A 26766-nucleotide genomic window follows, 5' to 3' on the forward strand; every position below is an offset into this window, starting at 1 on the left:
GGGGTTTCACCGTGTTAGCCAGGATGGTCTCGATCTCGGGACCTCGTGATCCGCCCGTCTCGGCCTCCCAAAGTGCTGGGATTACAGTATTCATTTTCTTAAAGTGACATCCAAGGCCCACTACCTGCCCCATCTGGAGCTTGGCAGAGCCTCCTCTTCTCTGAGCAGCCATGAGCTGGGGACCGGGGTCACATAAAAGCTGAATGAGAATGACTCCCAACAAACTGCTGACACCCTGGACTCCCATCTAGGGACTCAGTGAGTGCTCCTTCCATGGGCCCCTTGGGATCCAGCCTCCCAGGCAGGCTTATCTATGGCCAAGGTGCCCCTCATGTGAGCCAGCCCTGTGGAGGGCTGTGTGCCTTTGGGAAGCACCAAAGCTGGGGTGCTGCTGCACGTCCCAGGCCAGCCCCAAAGGGAACTAGTAGAGCAGGTGAGGTTCATCTCTCCCTGGTGACGTGGATTCCTTGGGCCATACCCCTGGAACCACTGAGACCCCTTCCAATCAGCAGTCCCAGCGTCCCAGGAGCAGTCTGGGCTCTGACCTCCAAGAGAAAGAAGCAAAGCTGATGTAGGACAGACACTGTAAATCTGGCCCAGTGCCTGCCACAAAGCAGGTGGCCACAGGCCAGGGCACAGTGTGCCTTTCCCAGGGACGTGGGGGTCAGGCCCAAGTCATGTTTATTCATAATAAAAACAGCTGGCCACACTGACCAGTCCATAGGTCCCAGCCCACTTGGGGGTGGCCCTCAGGAAGTTATGCCCTTGGAATTGGGCCACAGGAGCGGATAGGGTAACTCAGGCACTGGGTGCTTCCCCACCTCACTCCAGCTACTCTTTAGAAATTGTTCTAGACAGTTGAGCAGAAAAGCCTATTTGTCTGACTATACTCAAATGGTCAAGTTAAAAAAAAAAAAGCGTATGAATTACAAACAAAGCATGTGTCTGGGAAGATGTAACGGGTGTTAGTGTCCCATTCTGGAAGCTTCTCTTTGTGGAGAGTTTGCCATCAAGCAAATATAAAATGCATTCGGGTTAAGTCATTGGACTCAGCAGCATCTTAGAGCAAACAGCTAAAGGTAGATGTGAGCCAGCTTAGACCAAGCAAGTCCAGGAACACTGGAAATGTCTTCTGGAAGTCAGAAAAGCATCTGCAGCTACTTTGCAGCTCCCCATCGAGCAACACCCCAGGGTAAAGGAGCTATGCCTGCATTTAATGGGCAGTTTATTAAACACCAAATAAGTGTTGGGCACTGTGAAGGCGTGGGTGGGGGACAAAGCTAAATAGCAACAAATCTTGGCTTTTAGCTGCTCCTTCCTGGTAGAGAAGAGACTGGAGGCATAGGCTGGCTTCATGATGTGTGAGAGCAGAAAGCAGAGACGCAGTGCTGGGAGAGTTGGAGCTACCTTCTCCAGGGGAGGACACCTGGATTAAATATCAGAAGACAAGTAACTTTTGACTAACAAGGGCTTTCCAGGCCAGGATGCAGCATGACCAAGGGTGCAGCGGGCAGCAAGCCAATGCTTCACTTGATGGAGAGGGTCAGGAAGATTCTGCGGTCACCAGGTCACCAAACTTGGTGGAATGCAGCACACCAGGAGAACAGCAGGGCACTGCAGCCCCAGAACATGCCGATGAAGTCATCTCAGGCCAGTGATGTGTCAGAAGATTCCCCCTGAGATCCCAGGGTCATCTTGCAGGCAGGGTCCAGCTGGGGAAGCTGGGGGCCCCACCTCTTGACATTGCCCCCACTTATATACCCTGAGTTTGAGGTATCAGGGGTGGGGGGTGGAGCCGGAGCAGTTTTTCAACCAATGAAGTGGAAGTGGGTGGAGGGCTGTGGTGTGGGCAACACTGCAACACGCCACTGCTGGTGGATGCGAGTGATGTTGACCTTGATGGCAGGACAAGACAGCAGCAAACAGACCGTGTTGGTGGCACGATCGATCAGGGCTGGGTGGTGGCACCAGGCAGCGGCCTGCTGATGCAAGGCTGGGAGGCGGGAGGACGTGAGTCTGTAACTGGAGAGGTTTGTTTGGATTCAGCATTGCTGAAATCTTCCCTGGTGGCATATGCGGCCTGCCTCGGAAATACGGGAGGGACATGGGAAATGAACTAATAAATAAGAGGCCAGGTGCGGTATCTCAGTGCTGGCAAAACAGAGGCCAGAGAGGGCGGGATGTGGGGGTGGGTCCCATTCCTGAAAGGAAACCCGGCAAACCGTGTCCAGCACTCCCCGACACAACCCTGGATGGCATCGGGCTCTGTTAGGGGCTGAGTTTTGTGCCCTCAAAATTCCTATGTTGAAGTCCTAACCACTGGTTCCTTAAAATGGGACTGTACAGGCAGCCCTCTGGATCTTAGAGTTCTGCATCTGTGGCTTAAACCAACCACAGATCAAAAGTATTAGAAAAATAAATAAAAACAATGATACAACAATACAAATAACAGAAGTGAAAAAATACAGTGTAATTGCTACTTTCATGGCATCTACATTGTATGAGGCCTTGTGCCTCACCTAGAGGTGATCTCTGGGGTACCGGAGGAAGCACGTGGGTTACACGCAGAGGCCACGCCATTTCCTACTGGGGGTACGGGAGGATGCACGGGGGTGACATGCAGAGGCCATGCCATTTCATACCAGGGGCTTGAGCTTCATCGGATCGTAGGGTTTCTGGAACTAACCCCCTGAGGATACCAAGGGACAACTGTGTTTAGAGATACAGACTTCGAAGGGGTAATTTGGCTAAACTGAGTTAATTAGGGTGAGTCCTAATCCAAAGTGACTGGTCTCCAGAAGAGGAGACTAGGACAGATGCAGACAGAGGGATGGTCACGTGAGGACACGGAGAAGACGGCATCTACATGCCAAGGGGAACGGCCATGTCCCCGCCTCCAGCATCTCTGTCTAGCCAGCTCCTCAATACCCCACATGAGCTTTCCTTGATTAGGCCTCCAAAGGAATCTGCAGGCACCTTTTTTTTTTTTTCTCTGAGACAGAGTCTCACTCTGTGGCCCAGGCTGGAGTGCAGTGGCACGATCTCGGCTCACTGCAACCTCCACCTCCCAGGTTCCAGAAATTCTCCCGCCTCAGCCTCCCGAGTGGCTGGGCTTACAGGAACCTGCCAGCACACCTGGCTAACTTTTGTATTTTTAGTAGAGAAAGTGTTTTGCCATGTTGGCCTGGCTGGTCTCAAACTCCTGACCTCCAGTGATCTGCCCACCTTGTCCTCCAAAAGTGCTGGGATTACAGGCGTGAGGCACTGTGCCTGGTTCCTGCCAACACCTTGATCTTGGACTTCCAGCCTCTGGAGCCACGAGAGAAGAAATTTCCTTTGCTGGGGCCACCCTGTCTGTGCTGTGTTATTGTAGCTCCCGGGAATTGATATGGGTCCCAAGCACTCAATATTGCCCTGGGAAGCACCCAGAATCCAGTGGAGATGGGAAGAATTGGAAAGGAAAGCAGGTGATTCCATCTGAAGTGGGGAGATGTGATCCTGCTAATTTGAGCCCTGATTTTTTTTAAAAAATCCCTTTGATTTCTTAATAAAAATGAAATAGAGAAATAGACTTTGAGAGAAAACCGTGGAGGAGGAGAGAATCTGTGTGGGTTAAATAAGCTTAACTGTGAACAGCAGAAAGACCTACCAGACAGTCAGTGATGGAACCAGGAGGCCAGGGCAACGTGGACTGGCGTGTTCTACCAGAACTGATGGAGAGACCATTTTGGATAAAGATGATATTGCTGTGACTATTATTATTATTGTTGTTTTGCTTGATGTGATGAATGCCTCAGGGGACTAGTTTCCAAGCTGACGTTTCGAGACTCTGGGGGACACCCAGACGTGACCCGGTGCCCCTGCACTGGAGAACTTGGTAAGGCACCCGGGGCTGCACATGTATTTTAAGTTTCTAGAAGAGATGAATGGGTCTCGGGAGAAAATGGACATTGCAGTGTTTCCTTTTCAGAAAATTCTTCCTGAGGGGGCCACAAAGCTTTTATAAACAAAGTCCCAAACAGGGGAGGCATAGCTGCCAGGGCTGATGCAGGGCCCTGACTCTGGCCTTGACTTTGGATAACATGCCCTTTTTCCTCACCATCACCTCTTGAAATATTTCGGGCCACCAGATCACCCCTTCCCAGTCCCTGTACTTCGTTTGTTTTAATATACGTAGGCCCCAGGGAGGGGCCTCTGGCTAGGAGATGCTCCCCTGCTGGGATGGACCTGGGAGAGCCTCAGAGGCCACTCTCTGGGTCCCAGCCTATGTAATGTATGGGACTTTCTTGGTCCCAGCCCGTTATGTCAACCAGGACTTTGCACATGTGGACCAAGCCCTTTAATTAGGCCCAGCCTTCTGGGGCTGTGAGTTGTCCATCTGGACCCCACCCAGACTTGGAACCCCTCTGGTTGAGTGGCTAATAGAAGACAAAGTCTCCCAGAGTGATAAGCCTTGTGTAGCACCAGGAGGAACATTGCCTCGGTGGCATGTGTGTTTTCAAGACTGAGACCACAGAGGTGTACTCCGAACAGTCTGGCACTCAGGGTCGCCTTGACAAGGCTCTGACCCTGCTCATCTAAAGGCCATCTGCAGGCCAGTCTCACAGGCTCTGCCTTTATGTGTGAGAAAGCAGGGGAGGAGAACCTCGCTGGAAGGTGAGTTTCCAAGTCAGTCCATCTTCCATCACACAGTGTCAAGACAGTCATGAAAATTCAGACCCACCTGCAGCAGCACTACTCCCAGTGGCCAAAAGGGGGCAGCAGCCAAGGTGTCTATCAAGGGATGGACAGAGAAGCAGAATGTGGTTCCCCCACCCACACACTGGAACCTACGGGGCCTTAAAAAGGAAGGAAATCCTGACACAGGCCACAATGTGGATAGGCCCCGAAGATGTTATGCTGAGTGAAATAAGCCAGATTCCAAGGGACAAATACTCACTCACGTGAGGTCCCTAGAGTCATCCAATTCACAGAGATGGAATGTGGGATGGGGACTGCTAGGGACTGGGGGAGGAGGGTGGTTTCTAAACTGGGGGGTATTATTTAATGGGAACAGAGTTTCAGCTTTGCAAGATGAAGAGTTCAGGAGACGGAGGGTGGTGATCTTTGCACAACAATGTAAATGCACTTACACCACTGAACTAAAGATGGTCAAGATGTCAGCTTTTGCTCTGTGTATTCTAACATAACTAAAAACAAGTGTGAACAAACATGTGCACCCACTGAGCTCTCACTGCGTGCTGGGCACTGTGCTGATTCCTTCCCACACAATAAATAAATACCTCTCCCCTTCCATCAACAGCTCTTCAAGAAGCATGTTATTGTCCCATTTCATGGATAAGAAACTGAGACCTAGAGGTTAAGTACATGATCCAGGATCACTCACTAATAAGACGGAGCCAGGGTTCCACCCAGATGTTTCTGGTTCCTGGTAAGCACTACAGAAATAGACGGTGTTGGCCGGGTGCGGTGGCTCACGCCTGTAATCCCAGCACTTTGGGAGGCCGAGGTGGGTGGATCACCTGAGGTCAGGAATTTGAGACCAGCTTGGCCAACATGGTGAAACCCCTTCTCTATTAAAAACACAAAAAATTGGCCGGGCGTGGTAGCAGGCGCCTGTAATCCCAGCTACTTGGGAGGCTGAGGCAGGAGAATTGCTTGAACCTGAGATCGCACCATTGCACTCCAGCCCGGGCAACAAGAGCAAAACTCCATCTCAAAAAAAAAAAAAAAAACAGAAAAAGAAATAAAATAGATGGTGAAAGAAATGAGTGGGTGAATGAATGAATGACATCAAGTCCCAGGCTTTATATACCATTGAACTTGCCTTGGTTACCACTGAACTTGCCTTGGTTTGCAAAGGTTTTGTTTTGTTTTGTTTTTGAGACAGAGTCTCGCTCTGTCGCCCAGGCTGGAGTGCAGTGGCCGGATTTTGGCTCACTGCAAGCTCTGCCTCCCGGGTTTACGCCATTCTCCTGCCTCAGCCTCCCGAGTAGCTGGGACTACAGGTGCCCGCCACCTCGCGTGGCTAGTTTTCTGTATTTTTATTTTTTTAGTAGAGACGGGGTTTCACCGTGTTAGCCAGGATGGTCTCGATCTCCTGACCTCGTGATCCGCCTGTCTCGGCCTCCCAAAGTGCTGGGATTACAGGCTTGAGCCACCGCACCCGGCCAAATTTGCAAAGGTTTTGACTGGTGGTAGTTGGGATGCCTTTTAAAACAAAATAATATTTAAAATAGTCCCAAGTAAGGGGCTTGACTTTGGAGTGATGGAAATGTTTGGGAACGAGACAGAGGTGGTGAATGTACTCAATACCACTGAGTTGTTCACTTTAAGAGGTCCATTTTGGCTGGGCACAGAGGCTTACGCCTGTAATCCCAGCACTTTGGGTAGCTAAGGCTGGAGGATTTCTTGAGCCCAGGAGTTTGAGGCCAGCTTGGGCAACATAGTGAGACCCCATCTCTACAAAAAAAGATTTTAAAAAATGAGCCGGTTTTGATGGTGTGCACCTGTGGCCCCAGGTACTTGGGAGGCTGAGGTAGGAGGATTGCTTGGGCCTGGGGCTAGAGGCTGTAGTAAGCTGTAGTCACACTACTGTACTCCAGCTTGTGTGACAGAATGAGACCTTGTCTCAAATATAATAGTCCATTTATGCTACTATTTTTAATTCACCAAATTATTTTAGAAATATATATACCTGAAACTGAATAGAAATATACCAGAAATATGTTTACTGCTTATGTGGTATATGGTTGCATAAATATACACACAAACGCTTTGCCTGTGGGCAGCATCCTCTGAGTGGTCTTGGGGAAGTGGGGGTCTCAGGAGTCTTCAGCTGGACTTGTTAGGGCAAAGATGCTCACCACCTTGTGCCCCCTCAGGTGCTGAGCCTGGAGACTCTAACCTGTAGGCCAGGGATTTGGGTTTCTTTTAAACCTGATTTTATTAAAAGTCCCCTGAGCATTTTCTCTTCTAAGGTTTGTCTGCTTGCCTCCTGAAATAATGAGTCACATGGGCTGGAAGCACTGACCTGCCCAGACTCATCAACATCTATTTCCCTTTATCTTTTAGAGAGAAATGATAGTTTCTTCCCCAGGAATGGTGGCTAGGGGCAGACCATCTGATAAATAGATGTGATTAATAATGAATTAATTAACATCACCTTTCAGCTGACAATGAAGAGAAGCTTCCACACACTAGGTGCATGTACGTGTGTGTATGCACCTGCGTGTGCGGCACACAGTGTGCACGTGTTTGCATGCATGTGTGCATGTCGGCCTGTGTGTGTGTGTGTGCGTGTGTGTGTGTGTGTGTGTGTGTGTGTGTGTGTGTGTGTGTACTTGGCCATACATGCAGCTGGAGGACCTGGGAAGGATCTCTATGAGGGAAAGGAACATGAAGTCAGATGAACCACCCACTACACAGCTGCCTGCGACTTGGGGTTTTATCCATTATATGAAGTTTTAATGCCCCAGGGAGCCCATTTCTCAAAGAAGCTCTTTGGAGTATATGTTTGCAGACTCCTTTATAATGTGAATAATCATTTTCTAATTCCTGTTTGGAAAATTAATCTTCTTGTTTCTTAGAGTGTAGCACAGCGTTTTGGAAATAGGGTTGGTGGCTAATGCCTGTCTTAGTATTTGCAAACAGGCTTGAGGGACTGGTTATGGTTTTTCTATGCAATGGAATGATATTCAATCATGAAGAATGAGGTTAATAGCAACCTACAAATATGCTCCTAAAAATACTGTCTAGCAACAACAGGTTACAAAACAAAATATATATATGTATATACATACACATGTAAATATACGTATATACATACATATATATGTACATATATAATATAAATATATGTACATATAATATAAATATATGTACCTATATATTTTGATATATATGTGCATATATAAATACATATAGCATGATCCTGTTTTTGCAGAAGGATTTTCATACTCTTTTGGGTTAAAAATTATTGCTAGAAGATCACACACACATCACACACACACCAAGGTGTGAGCTGCCGTTATTTCAGACAGATTGATACTTCTTTGTTTTTCTTGTCTGTATTTTCCACAAAAACATCTATTTCTTGTGTAATAATAAAAATATACTGACCTGACTTTAATTGAAAAAGAAAATTATTGATCTTGCTGAAGGTCCCCAGACCCTCCTAACCCCAGGGGAGGGAAGATGATGGGACTAGAATAAAAGAGGAATGAAGTCAAAGCCGGGGTCTCTGATTCTTGGAAGGTGCTGGTGGCTGTTGGGTTGCATGAGGGAGAGCCGGCCGTGAAACGGGCGCCGTGTTCTCGAGGCAGAGTCTTGCTTACACTTGCTTGTGTCTGTGGGAGAATCAAATCCCTCACCTCCTTCACTTGCCTCCTCCCTCCACTGTGTCTCACACTGGAGCACTCCATCATTTTCCACGGACGCTATCCTGAGCCCCATGCTTAGAGGGCTGGGTGGACTCCGCTGTGGCCCTGCTCTCAGAGGATGCTGTTTCAGGAGGATGGGGGGCCGCCGCCTGGCCAGGGCAGGAAGCACAGCTCTGGCTATTTTTAATCAATCATCAGCCCCTACGATGGTGGCCCCCAGTGGCTCAGTTCCTGAAGATCAGGCAGATGAAGCAGAGCCAGTAAAGGGTTCCTGCCTGTGTGGTGGGGAAAGGGAGAGGTGGGGGCAGGGGACTTGGAATCCTGCGACCAGCCAAGCCCTGCCATCATAGCTATTACTGGGATGAAGGGATCAGTTTCGTCCTGCCTTTCAATCATTATGTTTTTCTTTTCTACCCACCCAACTTCCCAAAACAGAATCAGATGAGAAACCCTAAAAAGGTCCACCCTAAAAATAATCAGAAAATAAAAAACCCTAAAAATAATCAGAAAAATCAAGACGACGCACAGCCATCCCTTTGGGGCTTGCTGTTTAGTTTCAGAGCCACGTGTTTCCACCTACATTTCCCAAGACAGGGCAGAGCCCTGCCCCCCTTGTCCGCCTCCTCTGGACAGACAGATGTGAAATGCGCTCGGCTGCCCCCTCCAGCAAGCCCCTGAACAGGGGAAAAAGACTTTGGGGAAGTCATGGTCAAATCTTTCTGCCTCTCCCTTGGCCCTTTGTCTTCCTCCCATACAGCCTGTGTGGGTTGGGGCGGGGGCTGGACCAGCTGCACAGCTCTGAGCTGAACAAACTCCTGAAAGGGCAGGGAGCCTCCACTGGGCCATTTTTCAGATTTTAATTCCATTGAATGAAACTTAAAAAGGCCTTTTCGTTTGCTCAGCCTGAATTCCCTCTCTGCCGTGGGCAGCCAGCCTCCCTCCAAGGAGAGCAGAACAACCAGCAGAGAGTGCACAACCTGGCTAACCATCCAGGGCTGACCTACCGTAGCCTCTAGCGTCCAGCCCTGGGCAGCGGTTGTGCTAGCCAGTGACTGGAGACTGTCCAAACTCTGCCGTCACTGGCCGCCGTGCTAGAGCTCAGCTAGGGTCGAGTTTCATAAAAGCAGCAGCATCCGCAGTCTGACTTCATGTCCAGCGGGTGAAAGCCAGAAAACATAGACAAAATCTAGCCAGTAGGGCCCCATGCTCCGCAGAAAACATCCTGACCTGAGGCCTACAGGCAGCGGCTGCTGCGGCCAGATAACCCCAGTCTGACCTCAGCTCTGCCAGTTCCCAGCTGGGTGCCTGTGACCTCCCTGAGTCCTGCTAAGAGCACCCACGCACGGCAGCGGCAGAAAGTAAATGAGACGGGGCTGTGAGACATTTCCCCAACCCAAGCCACTCAACAGTGCTAGCTGACAATGCGCCAGGCCAGGGCGCCTCACACATCCATGCAGAATGCCAGCCACGGCCCGCACGCGTGTGACTCTCTTGGAATTCGGCTAATCAAGTGCAATGGAGCCTGTTGCCAGCCCACCCTGGCACACCTGCCCTTGGAAGCGCCCCTCCCCTCCCTGCTTTGTTCCTGGGGCTCCCTTCTCTTACTGTTTCCAACTCAGGCTAAACAATTCCTGCCGCAGCCTCCAGGCCTGGGAGAGGATGAGGGTAGGGTCTTCCTTGGGGGCCATCCCAAGGTCACTTCCTCCCTTTCCCTTCCACGCTGCTGAGTCGGCAGAAGGACGGGAGAGGGTGCAGGCAAGAAGGAGGGTGCCCTCCCTGCCTCCCTCTCTCCACTGCCCAGATGCCAACCTCCTCGGCCTCCCGTGCCGGGTGCCCTCCTCTACCCCCAGCTTGACAGCACCTGGGAGAGCTTTGCCATGCCTGGTCCTCAGACCTGCCAGCCTGGGCGTTGGGCCTCTGTCAGGAGGAAGATGAGAGGCTGGGGGAAAAGGGAACCCCTCTCCTGGTCTGGGGCCCGACATCCACGACTCCTGGAGAGTCTGGGAGAGTCTGGCCCCAGGCCCTCTGAGGGAGTATTCTTTGATATTTATTAACCCACTTTCTCTCTTGGCACTCGGAGCAAGGAGGGAACCTCAGCCAAGGCTATTAATAGGCTAAGGCCATCCCTGGGGAGAAGAATGAGCTCATACCTACAGCACAGGTGCCAAGTATAATAAAGGTTTCCGACTCAGGCCTAAATATAGGCTGCGGCCACCTCGGGGCGCAGAAGGAGGGCCTCGTGTGAGCTGTGTGCGTCCGCCCTGTTGCCATCCAGCTGGCCACCTGGGCAAAGTTTTTTGACACCTGTGCCCAGGACAAGCTCTACCAGGAGAAGATCTTGCGGTCACGCAGTCCTGTTCCATCCTAGGTCAGCCCCAGTGGGAGTCACCCAGGAGGCGGGGGAGGCGAAATGACATGCAATATAAATGACTCCTGTAAACAGAGTTTAATAAAAAGGCAGTGAGGGAATTTATGGGCAACCCAAGGATAATTAAAATTATTTATCTACTTACCTCCCTTGCTGGCTGATCAGTCTATTAATTATCTATTATACACTCACTGATTTGCATTTTAGTGAGGGGACTAGAGAAGGGCAGGTGAAAAGCACAGAGGAGTTGGGGAACCCCATGGTGGGGACCCTCCTCTCTGCAGACCAAAGCTCCCCCTGCAGACACCCTCACTCATCGCCCCTCATGGTGGTGGGCCACCCCGAGGCCTGGAAGAAGCCCCCATCTGAGAACCAGCTCGGGGGGAGCAGAAAGCACTGTGTAGAGAGGTTCATACCTGTTTGCAGAGGGATGACTCCAGGAGCAGGTTCCCAGATGGAGGGGCTGCAGACCAGCTCTGGGAAAATGGTGGCAGAATTTCCTCTGGCTGTTCTGACTTCACGCTGCATTTTAAAAAGAAAACAAGAGAACAAAACGATTTTCAATCTCTGAATATCTGGAGTGCATCAGATGCACGCTCTCCCGCACTCTTGATTGAAAATATTACAGGACAGAGTGTCATGGGAACTATGTCTTTTGAACGATACAAACAGGAATGCATTAGGCTGGGAGAAGCTGCAAGAAGGTGTCCCTGTCTACCACCTCATGGGTAGAAGATGCTTCCAGCTCTGCAGCCCCGGATATTGCAGGTGAGACTCACGGTATCAAAACCGAAGCTGGGGTCAGAGGGGAGAGTGCCAGCAGGTCATGGGGTCAGGCTGGAGGTTGGACCGATGGGGGAATGGCCCAATCGCCTGTCCCCAAGGTGGGCCCCCGGTCTCTCTCACACCGGCAGAGCCTCCTTGGGGATGAATCCTCAGCACCAGCCCCATTACCAGGCCCAGCTCCCAAGTGCTGGGCTGCATCCGAGAGGAAACTGTAACGGCCGCGTGGGTTGAGCAGCCCCCGTGGTTTGCACTTGCGGCCTAGCTAGGTCCTGGATGGGAAGCAAGGCTGTTTTCTCATCAGAACCCATCAGGGTCACGAGCAGCCGTGGCTTCTCCTTCTTGGTCTTAGGCTTCTCTGGGGTTGACAGTGTGAAGGCCTCTGGCCACCAGGCCTCCCTGCTAGACACTGGGTGGGGGCAATGTCAACGGGGCACCTGGCTTCTGCCTGTCAGCGGCTCACTCTGCTGATCTGTGTTGGCTGTGAGCAGGGACTGAGTCAGCCATGGTCCGAGTGTTCCTGTTCCCTCAAAGGCCGCATGTGATGGTATTTGAAGGTGAGGCCTTTGGGAGGTCATAAAGTCATGAGGGTGGGGCTCTCTGAACGGGATGAGTGCCCTCATAAGAGTGTCTGTCTTCCTCTCCCTCCCCTCTCCCCACCTACAACCCCCCAACCCCCCGGTGACAATACACCAGATCTGCTGGCACCTGGATCTCGGATTTCCCAGTCTCCACAACCGTAAGAAGTAAATGTCTGTTGGACCAGGCATGGTGGCTCACGCCTGTAATCCCAGCACTTTGGGAAGCCGAGGTAAGGGGGATCACTTGAGGCCAGGAGTTTGAGACCAGTCTGGCCAACATGGTGAAACCCCATCTTTACTAAAAATACAAAAGTTAGCCGAGTGTGGTGAGTCCCAGCTACTAGGGAGGCTGAGACAAGAGAATCGCTGAAACCTGGGAGGCAGAGATTGCAGTGAGCTGAGATCACACCACTGCACTCCAGTCTGGACAACAGAGCAAGACTCTGTCTCAAAAAATAAAATAAAATAAAATAAAATAATAAAATAAAATAAAATAAAATAAAAGTTTGTTGTTTAAGCCACCCAGTCTATGACATCTTGTTATAGCAACCCCAGCCCGCTAAAACAGAGCCTCACGTGGCTTGTGTTCCTCAAAGCACCTGAGAGTGGATTTTGCACAGGAAGGAGGAAGGAAGACAGGGCAGGAAGGGGGCGTCACATGATCGGGGTCTCCACTGAAACTTTGGACTCTTCCCCTCTCCACCTCTCCTGAGACTTCCTCTCCCACACGGCGGCTCCGGCCCTGTGGGCACCGCCCCATCCCCTGCACACGCCTCACCTTCCCACTCCCAACGCTGCTTCTCACACCTGCTCCTTGCTCCCTCTGCGCCACCCATGGGGGCCTTCTGGTTGGATTTGACCTCAGGGTCCTTGCACATGTTGTCCCCTCCTCCAGGTGTTGGGTGACACCTGCTTGTTCAGGCCTCCCCTCGGAGAAGCCCCCAGCCATTGTACCGGAAGCCCCCGCCCCATCCCTGCCGCTTCTGCTCAGGACCCGTCGCACCGTAATATGGTTTGGCCCTGTGTTCCCGCCCAAATCTCATCTGGAACTGTGATCCCCGCGTGTTGAGGGAGGGACCTGGTGGGAGGTGACTGGATTACGGGGATGGTTTCCCCCGTGCTGTTCTTGTGATGGTGAGTGAGCTCTCGTGAGATCTGATGGTTTAAAAGTAGTTGGCAGCTCCCCCCTCGCTCTCATCTCCTGCCACCATGTAAGGCGCACCTCGCTTCCCCTTCACTTTCAGCCATGATTGTACGTTTCCTGAGGCCTCCCCAGACGTGAAGAACGGTGAGTCAATGAAAGCTCTTTGCTTTATAAATTACCCAGTCTCAGGTAATTCTTCATACCCCACAGTCATAAAGTAGTGTCGTCATTGTCTTTATTTGCGCACAAGGCCCTAAAATGGAAGTTTCCCAAGGACACGTGGAGCTGCCGCGCGGTCTCTGTACCCGAGTAGGGCCTGGCAAGCCACAGATGCTCAGGGAATGAGGAACGAGGGATAAATGTGTGAATGCATGGCTACCCCAGACGCAGTATTCCAACTCCTATTTGCACTCCCTACCAGTAGCATGGCCTCCTTAGCATACATTCCCCACCCTGTCCCTAGAGTAGATTTTTAAAGCACAAAGTTGTTTAAAGTCTCTTGAAGCTCCCTTCAAGGCCTGGGGGTTAAGTCCAGATTCCTGAGCCTGGGGGTCCAGGCCCTTCACAGTCAGTTTTACCTCCTTTCCAGGGTCCTCTCCCCATGACCGGTGCACACCTCAGCCCCGCCAGCCCACCCAGGCCAGGGCGAGACCTCCTCTTGTCCCTAGAGCAATCTGTCACCAAGCTTGAGGCTCCTGTAGACTTTTTTCTGCACTCCTCCCAGCACAGGCTGCCATGGGCCCCTCCCACCCCTGTCTCTCTTTTCTCTCCTACCCACCCCCTAGCTCTGTCCTGCTCCCAGGACAGTCAGCAGCGGCTGTCCATTTCCCCCCTGCCAAGGGTCCTGTCCTGTCAGGGAGGTGGAGCTCCTGCAGGCTCACAGAGGAGAAGGACCTCCGCCCTCCTCCTGTATTCCCCAGCCTCTGTCCCGGCCTTTCTGTGGGGGGAGCACGGCTCCATTGCTCACCGGTAGCAGAGACAAGTCACCCCCCAGCGCTGCCTCGGCATTAAACATCTAATGCGGCCAGGCGCGGTGGCTCAAGCTTGTAATCCCAGCACGTTGGGAGGCTGAGACGGGCGGATCACGAGGTCAGGAGATCGAGACCATCCTGGCTAACACGGTGAAACCCCATCTCTACTAAAAAATACAAAAAGAGCTAGCCAGGCGAGGTGGCTGGCGTCTGTAGTGCCAGCTACTCGGGAGGCTGAGGCAGGAGAATGGCGTAAACCCGGGAGGCGGAGCTTGCAGTGAGCTGAGATCCGGCCACTGCACTCCAGCCCAGGCAACAGAGCCAGACTCTGTCTCAAAACAAAAAAACAAAAAACATCTAATGCAAGTTAGGAGCCAATTTTCCATAACACACAGAAACATTGCTGTTTCCAGGAGTTTACTGCCCTCTAGGCCCATTCATTGAACCCTAGTCATCAGCTCTTGGGGTCTTGGGGCATTTGATGGTCAGTGTTATGCATCCACTTGGCCAGGCTCTTGTGCCCTGGGATTCAGTCCAGCACAGACCTAGGTGTTGCTGGGGTGGTACTTGGTAACTGGCTAATGCCTAAAGTCAGTTGATTTCAGCACAGGATATGGCCTTTCTTAATGTGGGTGGCTTCATCCAGTCAGTCAAAAGGCCTTAACAGCAAAAACTAAGGTTATCTGGGGAAAAACATTCTGCCTCAACACTGCGGCACCAGCCAGGCACAGTGGCTCACGCCTGTAATCCTAGCACTTTGGGAGGCTGAGGCAGGTGGATCACCTGAAGTCAGGAGTTTGAGACCAGCCTGATCAATATGGCGAAACCCTGTCTGTACTAAAAATACCAAAATTAGCCAGGCATGGTGGTGGGCACCTGTAGTCCCAGCTACTCAGGAGGCTGAGGCAGGAGACTCACTTGAACCAAGGAGGCAGAGGTTGCAGTGAGCCGAGATTGCACCACTGCACTCCAGCCTGGGTGAGAAGAGCAAGACTCCATCTCAAAAAAAAAAAAAAAAAAAAAAGACTGAAGCACCAATTCATGCCTGAGGTTCCAGCCTGTCCACCCATCCTATAGAGTTCAGATTCGGCAGCCTTCACAACAACGTGACCTAATTCCTGAAACTCGGTCTGTCCTATCTATCTATCTATCTATCTAATCTATCTACCTACCTACCTACTTACCTACCTACCTACCTAGGGCCTCTGGGATCTCTCCCAGATTGGGTTCCTGGAGCTGACCCTGTCCATCAACAGAACCAGACATCCCACCTCCCCATGCTCTGCCCAGCATGCAGTCTTGGCTGGTGGAATATGAAGTTGTGCCCCATGATGGCAGAAACAGGAAGGGGAAGGAGGCAGCCTGAGGCCTCCTGTCTGCTTGGGGGCAAGGACTGCACTTTCACGAACCTGGAACAAACTGTCCCTCCTGAACCTATGTAAAGTCAGGCACAGCTGTGATGAGGACAACCCAGGTGCCAGCTTCACTCGGGCCTGAAAATCCCTCCCCGTCAGAGCTGACATTTCAGGACAGGCGTCTCCCCTCTCCCTTCTCCTCCTCCTTCCTATCGCTTCTCAATTCTGATGATGTATCAATAACTGCAAAGCAAAATGCCACAGTTAGCAGCGCTACTGTACTGTAACTAATCGTTTTCTGAATCGATTCTCAGGGTTGTGTGTGCACAGCGAGGTGGGGCTGCCTCTCCAAAGCCACTGTAGCCTCCAGGAATTAGGCACACCAGGAGAAGTTTCAGGAGACAAAGAAGAGGGCTGGGAAGAAAAGGGGAGCAGGCAGGGGGAGAGACAAGGAAAATAGATTTTTTTAAAAAGAGGGCGAGGGGAGATTCTCAATGAGACAGAGAGCAGGCGGCAGCAAGCCACGGCCTGACCCGCCTTTCTAGGGTGCAGCAGAGATGAGGAAGGGGCTGTGGCCTGAGCACTTTTGATGGGATGAGGTGTGGTAGGCAGGAGGCAGGCCACCAGATGCACTGCGAAGGCAGGAGCATGAGTCTGCTGGGCTCTGTCCTGTGCTCTTGGAATGTCTGAGTGAAGATACTAGGCCAGACCAGACCAGGGTCCCCAAGGTGGGGGCAGGTGGTGGGGCTGGCTGTCAGGTGACAGGTACCTTCCTGGGATGGGGACGCAGGGGAGAAGGCAGACTGCTGTACACCCACCTGTTCCAAGCAGCAAGAAAGACTCAGGCCCAGGAAACCCTCCAGCTCCTTCATGCACATAAAAAGACCTCACGGGTCTCCAGAGCTCATGCACTTAAGATTTTATTGGCTTAATAAACTGTGCTGTGGCTGCCCGCGGGTCTTCCTTGGCCTGAGCACATGTGAGGATGGAGGGGCAGCTTTCTGTGGCTGCTGTGGTCTCCTCCAGGGGGAGAGAGCTGGCGGGAGTGGGAGAGAAAGGACAGGCAGCTTAGACAGCGCTGCAGGGCCACACTGGGACCCAGGGAAGTCCTTTCTGCAGCGGAACTCATTAACCCTTTCAGTGACCCCAGAAGGAAGCTGAGATGTAGGATGCTGGGAGAGCCCACTCCAAGGCACACAGCCTGCATGCTGGCAGAGCTGCGACCCAAACCCAGGGAATCTGGCTAGAGAGCCCAGCGTGGCACCTCCACATTGCTCTCGCTCTCCCCAAGGTCAGCCAGCTGCAGACTCAGTTTCCCCATCTGCAATGTGAACTCTTTCATAGCTGGCCCCCTTTGCTTCTGGCACCTCCCAGGCTCTTGCATACCCCAGTGGGCTGAGAATTATCAAAGGGGTAGGGCAGACAGGGCTGGGGGAGGCCTGACCTGACTCCAGGGCCTTTCTTAGTGAAGGACCAAAGATGGGACAGATGTCCCCACAAACGTCCAGAGCACGGACCTCCCCGTGAAGCACAGTGAATATAGCGGCCTGGGCCCATGCCTCACTTCTTCACTCACTCATTCATGTACTCATTCATTTAGCCAGCCTAGGCTGGGCCTGTTTACCTGTTCCCACCCTGAGGTCTCACCCAGACCCTCCTGCAGGTCCCAGGCCCAACCATCCAGGACTCTGGTCAGTGTAGGGGAGCAGCCAGAGCCCCCATAATCCTGATGAGAGTCCAGTAACACACTCAGGGGAGTGAGGGAGGGATGGGCTGCTCAGGGCCTCATCTTTTCTTCCTGGAGATAAAGTGAGGCCAGGCCAGGCCTGTGCTCTGCCATGGGTACCCCTTGCTCAGAGCCTCCCCTTCCCACCCCCAGATCCTTGGGGGCTGTGGCTTCAGCCCCAACCTCACAGCAAGGTTCCTGGGGCAGCAGCATCTCTGCCTAGGGGGGCCACTTGCTCCCAAGTTTCAGAGCCCAGATCTTGAGCCCACCACAACCCGCCAAGACGAGAGGCTCCTCTGCCTCCTCTGTCCTCCCACCTCCGGGAGCTGCTGTGTGTCCACACCAAATACCTTCAGCCTCTGAAAAGAGGATGCTGTTTATCTTCACTTGCATGTCTGGCTCTTGCCTGCAACTGCTGGGAGGGTCCGTGGTTCTGCTAACTGGCCTGGGGGCCCAGGTAGCCAGAGAGCCTCAGAGGGCAGCGAGGGGTCACAGCCCTGACATGCCATTTCAGTCACAGGCTCATGATCATTCATTGAGGGGGCTACAGACAATGGGGTCTAACAAGAAAGCCCAGAAGTTTCTGAATGAGTCTCACTTACGGTTTTTTGTTTTTTGTTTTTTTTTTCGGAATGGGTCACTTATGTTGTTTTTTTTCTGAATGGGTCACTTATGTTGTTTTTTTTTCTGAATGGGTCACTTATGTTTTTTATTTTCTGAATGGGTCACTTATGTTGTTTTATTTTCTGAATGGGTCACTTAGGTTGTTTTTTTTCACTAAAACAGCTTCATGGTTTACTCTAAATCTTTCTGAGGTACAGCCTGCTTTCCTGAGTGAGAAAGTAGGAGCTGGGGTGACCGCGGCTCCCTGGGAGTGTGCAGGACCCCAAGACCTGCTGAGAAGCAGAGGAGAGAGGCATGGCCGTCAGGCAGCCGCAACAAACACAGCACGCCAGAGCTGGGCTCTCTCGTGGGTAGAGTGAGAACCATCAGCCTCAGTGTCAGTGATGCTGGGAGGAGACTGGGATCGCATACGGAGCTGGTGGCAGGTCCAGATGCCCTCAGCAGGACCCGGACAAGATCGGCCCCTCGCAGCCAGGTACACGCCTGAGACAGGAGGCAGCCACCAAGACTCACTCGGCATTCTCCAAAATAGCCGCACTTCGCAAACCACTGGGAGTTTCATGAATGAAAGAGTGGATAAAGAAAATGGGGAGAGTTTTTAAGTCAGATTCTCTACCGTAGGTAACAGGAATGTATCAGAGACACACCCGAGCTGCAGAAACCATGTTCAGTCAAAGAGGCAAGTTGAAGAAAGAGGCCATACATGTGCATTTGAAGAAGGTATAAAACAGTGTGAGCTCTGGTCCACACTTACATGTGTGTGTAAGTGCTTTTTTCAAGGGACGGAAATAATAGACGCCAAATCGACGCTCAGAGCGGCCTCTGGGTGTGGAGGGGAATGGGGCTGGTTGTGCTGGAAGGGGACTTGGACTTTGTGATGCTTCCTTCCCTTTTTCCTTTTTAAGACTAATGCAAGAGAACAAAGCGTTAGTTATTGTTAATTGCAGGTAGAGGAAGATAGATGTTTATCTTTTACCTCAATTATAAAAATGCTCCAAAAATTTTTTGAGATGAGCATGGTTAGATTGATGGCCCCCTGCAGGAGTGACAGACCCTGATTATACATGCGTGACACAGAGCTGGTGTCAAAAGCACAGTGTTTGATATGATTAGTGGCTCCATAGAATCTCATCAGTTGGTGGCCTGACGACCAAGTAAATGGATGATGTACACGATGGTGTGATTCCAGAGGGAGCCACTTCCCAAGAGGAAGGGAGAGCCATTTCATCCCTAGTGACGGCCTCTAGACCATTTGTGTCTCCAAGAACTAGGCTCCCCTGCATCCTTCTCTCTAGGGACTCAGACCCTTGTCTTCTGAGCAAAGCATTCTCCATACTGAGAAAGAGGTCAAAAGCTGCTGGATGCAGAGGTGGCTTTCCCTCTTCTCACGCCACCATCTGCAGGCTGACAAGGAAGCCAGAGGGGATGTGAAAAGAGCCACCTCTCCCATCCCCAGATAGATGCGGCCCGCAGGGGTGGGGGAAGAGTGGTGTCTCCCAGGCTGTGCCTTCACACTTGCTGGCCACTGCAGCCAGACAGATGTGCACCCTGGTCCTTGCTTTGATCTCACACGGTTACACTTTCCGTGTTACAAGCTCATAAAAGCCGCATGATCAAATTCCAGGTCATTACTCAAGGAAAGGGACCCCTCTGTGGTCGACAGCAACAGTTTCAAACCAATTAAAATAAGCCTGGCGTTTCTGTGGGCTGCCGCCGTGCCGCCACCCTGGGGGTCTCTGAGGGCCTTGCTTGCAATGAGCAAGATGCAGGAAATGTTAATGGAGACGCTTAAATGGCGCGCCGAGGGGATTCTGGTAAATAAGGCCACATGGAAGGGGCTGGGGAGAGGCCTCCCGAGCTAACCCTGGAGGACACTTCAATAAACACCAGATTGGATTGGAAACAATTCACTCCTCAAGCGGTGGGTCTGCCGGCAGTGCTGGGAGGGGTCTTTGGGGGAGGAAAGCGATTTCATTTCCTATTAGTTCCCCTTTGCAAGTGTCTGTGCCCCCTGCTGCTGGCACTGGAATCTGCCAAGGCCTGACAGCACCCACTGAGCAGGCTGGGAGCACCAGGGTATAATTTGCCAAGTAAAAATTGGAGAGGGCAAGAGAGGCTGCGCAGAAGAGGAGAAGGTGTGGCTGGTGATGGTGGAGGGTAGAGGGGCTGGGGCTGAGGACGAGGCTATGTAGTGGCTTTGTGACTGTCTGGCAGTTGCTCTGAACTCTGCAGGGTCCTCTTTCGGGAAGATTGAACATCACCCATGAAACAAAGAGAGAAGTTTCCAGAGAACACCACCCCAAGCCCAGGCCAGCAAGTAGATGGGGCCAGGCCAGCAGGCTGTGGGTGGTGCTGCCCAGTTCACTGCAGACTCAGGGCCCACCTGAGTTGTGGGCAGCGCCCTTGGGCAGGGCCTATAGCTACCGCCTCTGCTCCCAGCCAGGGACTGTTGCTCAGGACGTCTGCAGCTCGTAGCTCTGCTCAGTGCAATGGAAGGAGCTCCAAACGTGAGAAAGGGAGGGAGGGTCTCGAGCAAAATGGCAACGTAAGGAGCCTGGGCCAGGCAAGCCTGGGTGCTTCCTCCCAGTGCCCCTCCCCAACAAGGCCACCACGGCCTCAGACCCCTGCATATCTGCTTTTGTGGGCCTAATCTTACAGCCGAAATAACAAGTCTCATTCCAGTGATGGTTTCCAGATTTAGCGAATAAAACTCCTGGATATGCAGTTAAATTAGAAATTTCAGATAACAGATAATGTTTTTGTCGTTTTAGTGTAAGTTCATACTGTGCAATATTTGGGAAGTACTTATATCAACCATTTTTCATTGTTTATCTGATATTCACATTTAACCAGGCACCCTGTATTTTTATTTGGCGACTCTAGCTTCCAGCTGCTAAACACACACAGGTGCACACAAAACATGCACACAAAACATGCACACTCACCCACACATGTGCACACGCACGCACACACACACACAGATGCGTGCAGACACGTGCACACACACACATCCTTCAAAGAAAGGAGCTGATCCTCCATGAAGACCGACCGGGAGCTGGCGTTTCCCATATGCTCCCTCACAGAACACTCCTTCCATCTCCCCCACAGCCACGCCCCTCGTTCAGACAAAGAGGTGCAGGCTCCAATTGCCCCGTTTCAAGGCCACACAGTCAGCATATGGCCCGGCTGAAATTGCAGACCCAGTTCATCCGTATTCCAAAGTCTGCACTCTTTCCACCAAAGCAGACCCAATGCATCAAATTGTAGATGTTTCTTTTCAAACAGAACAGCCATAAGGAAGTTGCTATTGATTCTGCAGTCAGGCCAATGGCCTTGGCTCAGACCCACGTGGACCTCAGAACAAAGACGCAGATTGGAGCTGGTGAAGCCCCGCGGGTTCAGCCTCACTAGGGTTCACCTGTGGGGCTCAGGGTGTGCGCATCTGGCTTCCACCCAGAGGCTGGTGGTTTGGGTCCACCCTGGAGGGTTCTGCTGGCAATCGAGTCCTGAGCAGGCACCAGCAGCAGCACCGATGCCCGTGGCAGGGCCTTCTAGCGAAGGGGATGTTTCTCCCCTGGACGTGGTCTCAAACGCAGAGGGGACAAACACAGACCTCAAATTGTCTGCAGATTGGCAAGGAATCCCTAAACTCTGGCTTCCACTAATTAACTAGCTGCTTCCCAGGTAACTAGTAGGTACTTTAGACACTTCTATGTAAGAATCACACTCTTAAAAAAAAAAAAAAGCAAAAGAGGTGCATCTTTGACGAGGCCAAGGTGAACCTCAGGATGCCAACTTGTCTACCTGGGCCAGCCCTTGGCAGGGAAGGAGATTCGATCTGGCTGGAAAATCTTGTTCTTTATGTGAGCAGGACAAATCTCAAGTAATATGCTAACTTCCCTATCTTGAGTTGTCGGTTTCATGATGATTTTTCTAGGAATGGAAGTTAAGCTTGCCGTTTTGTCATTTCTAGAAATGTCTTTACCCCCTTTAAAAAAATTGCCTATGGATTGGGAAAAACCTCCAGCCCCTTGTCACTCTGGCCTCATCTCCTAAACTGCCTGGCTGCTGCTGACAAAGCTGCTGAGTAGACAGAGCTTACAACTGGGGAGGTGTCAGCCACAGCCCTTGCCATGGCAATGGCTGATTCCTGCCATGAATGGAACAGGAGCATTTTGGGCCTGAAGATCTGGATGCTCCAAGTGGTGTTTGTTCAGCCAGTGGCCAAGAAGAAGTCCAGCAAGGAAGGAAGAGGAGAAGGAGGTCTGTGTGCTTCACCCAAAACTCCAACACAGAGGATGCTGCTGATCCAAAATCCAGGAAGTGAAACTGCTGGGGGCAGAGGAGCCTGGGAGGTCTGTGAAATGCAAACAGCAGCAAATCTCCCCACTTTATCTTCACAGCCATCACCCCCCGCACCGTGTGGCTTCCCCTCTCAGCAATGAGCAATGGTTTGAGCCATACCACAGTGGGGAGGGTTTCATGATCTGCCCAATGAGAGGTTTTGCTGGCAATATTTTTACTGGCAAATTTCATACTAAGAGTTGGGTGTTGAAATTTGACTGTGAGACCGGGCACGGTGACTCACGCCTGTAATCCCAGCACTTTGGGAGGCTGAGGCGGGCGGATGATGAGGTCAGGAGATCAAGACCATCCTGGTTAACATGGGGAAACCTCGTCTCTACTAAAAATACAAAAAAATTAGCCAGGTGTGGTGGCAGGTGCTTGTAGTCCCAGCTACTCGGGAGGCTGAGGCAGGAGAATGGCGTGAACCTGGGAGGCGGAGCGTGAGTGAGGGGAGATGGTGCCAGTGTACTCCAGCCTGGGTGACAGAGCGAGACTCTATCAAGAAAGAAAGAAAAGAAAGAAAAGAAAGAAAAGAAAGAAAGAAAGAAAGAAAGAAAGAAAGAAAGAAAGAAAGAAAGAAAGAAAGAAAGAAAGAAAGAAAAAAAAAAAAAAGAAAAGAAAGAAAGGAAGGAAGAAAGAAAGAAAGAAAAAAAAGAAAAAAAAGAAAAGGAAGGAAGGAAGGAAGGAAGGAAGGAAGGAAGGAAGAAAGGAAGAAATTTGACTGTGGAAGGAGGGAAGGTGTGGGGTGGGCAGAGGGAAAGGAAGCCAGCACCGGATATGGCTCTCCTGGAGGCAGCCCACTGGAAAAGCGGATTTCATTAGAGTCAGGTGGTTGTTTTTTAGGTGACCTACTTCCCACATGGTTTTTCCTGCTTTTCTTTCCTGTTACAAAGTTTTGACATATTGGAGCCAGGAAGTAAGAAAAGTCATGCTATGTCACCAAGAAGCAGGGGACCCAGGGGCTCAGTGATCCGCAGCAGAAAGGAAGAGGCAAGGAAGGCAGGAGACGCAGAGAAAGGAAGAGGCGAGGAAGGCAGGAGACGCAGAGAAAGGAAAGAGGCAGAACAGGGACTGGTGGGAGAGAAAGACGGCGTGGGGGGCTCCTGCAGGTACAGAGATGAAGCCCTGTCCTAGGAGGTCTCACTTGTGCTGCTGGAGTGGTGATGACCCAGGGCTCGCCCTGGATTCTGGCTCAAAACTGAAGACTGACTGACCTCCTTTCAGCCTGAGCATCCTGAGAGAACCCCCACCAAGAGCAGCCTGGGCTGGTTGGTCTTGTCCGGGCTGCTGGTCTTCTTGGGCTGCTGGTCTGGTCTGGACTACTGGTCTTCTCTGGGCTGCTGGTCTTGTCCAGGCTACTGGTCTTCGCTGGGCTGCTGGTCTATGTCTGGGCTACTGTTCTTGTCTGGGCTACTGGTCTTCTCTGGGCTGCTGGTCTATGTCTGGGCTGCTGGTCTTGTCCAGGCTACTGGTCTTCACTGAGCTGCTGGTCTATGTCCGGGCTGCTGGTCTTCTCAGGCTGCTGGTCTTGTCCAGGCTGCTGGTCTATGTCTGGGCTGCTGGTCTTGTCCAGGCTGCTGGTCTATGTCTGGGCTGCTGGTCTTGTCCAGGCTACTGGTCTTCTCTGGGCTGCTGGTCTTGTCTGGACTACTGGTCTTGTCCAGGCTGCTGGTCTTCTTGGGCTGCTGGTCTACGTCTGGGCCTCTGGTCTTGTCCAGGCTGCTGGTCTTCTCTGGGCTGCTGGTCTTCGCTGGGCTGCTGGTCTTGTCCAGGCTGCTGGTCTTCTTGGGCTGCTGGTCTTCGCTGGGCTGCTGGTCTTGTCCAGGCTGCTGGTCTTCTTGGGCTGCTGGCCTACATCTGGGCCGCTGGTCTTGTCCAGGCTGCTGGTCTTCTCTGAGCCAGCTTATCTTCTTCAGTGACAAGCTGGAGGCTTGAGTGGCTGGTGTCTCCTGAGACTAGAGACCTTTCCAGAAGGCTGTGGTGGACTTGCTTCCTGACCACTGCTGGTGTGGCTCCTGGAGGGAGTGGCTGGAATTCACTCCTGCGTGGAGCCCCTCTTGGTGCTGACCCTGATCCCAAGCCACCAGAGGGACCTCCCAGGACCAGAGGGGCACTGCTGGCAGTCCAGACCCCTACGAGCGCTGGCAGTCTCCGCCAGAGACAGATCTGAACACCTTGGCCATGCGGCAGGATCCCAGGTTGTGCCGCTTGGGGTACAGACTGGAGAATGCCCATCTGGTCATTTCCTGCCTTCAGGCAGTAACCCTCATTAACGGTTTCTGGTTCTGTGAGAATCAGTGCTATTTTAAACACTTCCCAGCAGGGAACTGCCTATACCTGCCCTCCCTTGGCAAACCCTGCCCATATCTAACCAGCCCTACTGCCAGGATGAGTTCTTCCTCCCATCTCTCCAAAATCCTTTGCAATGAAACCATGAATCTGTCCCCACATTCTGTTCGGAGAGTGGCTGCTCACCACGCTCTGGGCATTGCCAGTAGAGCCTTGGACTGAAACCATGCAGCTCCCCTCGGGAGCCCTGCCTGCCTGCTCTTGGTGTGAGTCCGTCTTCCCCCTAAAACCCTGGAACAGAACTGCTGCTGCTTGCAGCAAAAACAACTTCGAGGGGCTGTCCTTGGTCTCAGAATCAGAGTCCGGCTCTCACCATCGCTAACAGGTAGGGGGAAAACAGATTCTTCAGCCTCCTGAGAAGCCACCTTCTCTGCACATTCAGAGTCCAGCACAGTCTTCCAAAAGCTCCCGTCACGGCAGCACTGGATCCTGAATGTAACTGGTGGTTCCGCCTGGAGCCATCCACAGATGCCTGAGGGTCCTAAGGGAGCAGGTCCTAGAGGCCCCTGTGCCATGAACAATATCCACGTGCCACGAGGCAGCTCAGTGATTGGATGGGCGGCCTTTATGTTGCAGATTGAGATGGTCTAAAGTACAGGTCAGATGAGAACTGCAATGGGCTCAAATGCCATGCAGGAGCCCAGGGCACAGGGACGCCACAGTCCTCTACAGGCTCATTTCCCTTCTACAACGTACAGTGATGCCGGAGTCTCTACTTCATGTCTTCCCTGTGTCTGCACCAACTCCTCAATATCAGGGAAAGAAAACGAACAGAAAATCAGGACACTCTTGCAATGGCAGCAGGATGTACAGAGGCTGTGGCAGCCAGGTCCCCTGAGCCAAACGTTCAACTATACCCCTCCAGGTCCGGCCCCAACACGCCCACTCCTAATTGGAACGGGTACACAGAAGCCCTTCAGAGCATGACACAGAAACACAGACTCTACATTTCCCATGGTGTGCAGGTGAGAAAGTTCTCTTCCAAACGGTGGCAATGTGGCAGCTTTACCATCGCAGGTGTCTAGCAGACAAGAGAGATGTCAGAGGCAGAGGGAAGGAAGTGGTGGGTCTTCAGCAGGCACAGAGGACCCCATAAGGTGCACGGCACAGGATGCCAAAGAGCTGGAATTGTGAGCCGGGCTTTCAGGAATCTGGATTTTTTTTTTTTTTTGACAGAGTCTCTGTCACCCAGGCTGGAGTGCAGTGGCACGATCTTGGCTCACTGCAACCTCCGCTTCCCCGGTTCAAGCAAATCTCCAGCCTCAGCCTCCCGAGTAGCTGGGACTACAGGTGCACGCCACTGAATCCGACTAATTTTTGTATTTTTAGTAGAGATGGGGTTTCACCATGTTGGCCAGACTGGTCTCAAACTCCTGACCTCAGGTGATCCGCCTGCCTTGGCCTCCCAGAGTGTTGGGATACAGGCATGAGCCACCACGCCTGGCCAGGAATCTGGATTCTAATGCAGGAGCAGAAGCTGCTCTTTGAACTATTCTTAATGTTACCTGCACACCAACAATTATAAAATAAATATAAAAAGTGACACAGAAAAACATCAGGGCCAGGAAAGAAGAGATGGGTGTGATGAGGAGGGGCAAGAGGACTCACAGGTGAGGGTGGGTTTTGAGCTGTGCTTCATAAACAGTAAAAAATACAGGGGGCAGGGAGAAGAGGGGCACCCCAGGAAAGAAGGGAGAGAGAGAGAGAGCAAGATCGAGAAGCTGCTCCATGGAGCAACCCAGTGTGCAGTGGAGGGTGGGGCTCCGGGCTCTGAACCAGAATGCTGAAGGACTAGGGGAGAGTTCCAAGTCATTAAGTGAGATGGCACAGGTGGGGCACCCAGGCAAGCTTCCAAGCACAGAGCTTGGCACCAGCACGCCCGAGTAGAAGTTAGCTCTCTTCCTCTCCCTTGTCCATGTCAAGCGTAACAGATTGGGCTAGTAGATTGCAGAGCTGCGGACCTGGCTGGAGAAGCTCACTTTCCCAGGGAAAATGGAACACGTGTCATGCAGCATCCAAGGGCAATGGTGGCCAAGCACGACCCTGAAGGGTTGGGGTACAGCCGGAGGCACAGCTGGGTCTCCAGCCACTGAGACAGGGACTCCTAGACAGCGGCTGAGGATGGACCAAGCAGCTT

At 52.0% G+C, this 26766-nt stretch overlaps 1 protein-coding gene across 2 annotated transcripts in view; it reads right to left on the reverse strand.

The window, feature by feature from the left end:
- Positions 1–26766, reverse strand: part of RBFOX3 (RNA binding protein, fox-1 homolog (C. elegans) 3) — a 431835-nt gene that overhangs the window by 211866 nt on the left and 193203 nt on the right. For both annotated transcript variants that reach the window (XM_011957187.1, XM_011957113.1), the window contains exon 3: positions 11166–11271. The gene's annotated coding sequence lies outside the window, so the exon portion shown is untranslated. The remainder of the gene's footprint in view (positions 1–11165; positions 11272–26766) is intronic.

This window comes from Colobus angolensis, unplaced genomic scaffold, assembly GCF_000951035.1.
Source record: "Colobus angolensis palliatus isolate OR3802 unplaced genomic scaffold, Cang.pa_1.0 Scaffold1, whole genome shotgun sequence".
NCBI lineage: Eukaryota > Metazoa > Chordata > Mammalia > Primates > Cercopithecidae > Colobus > Colobus angolensis.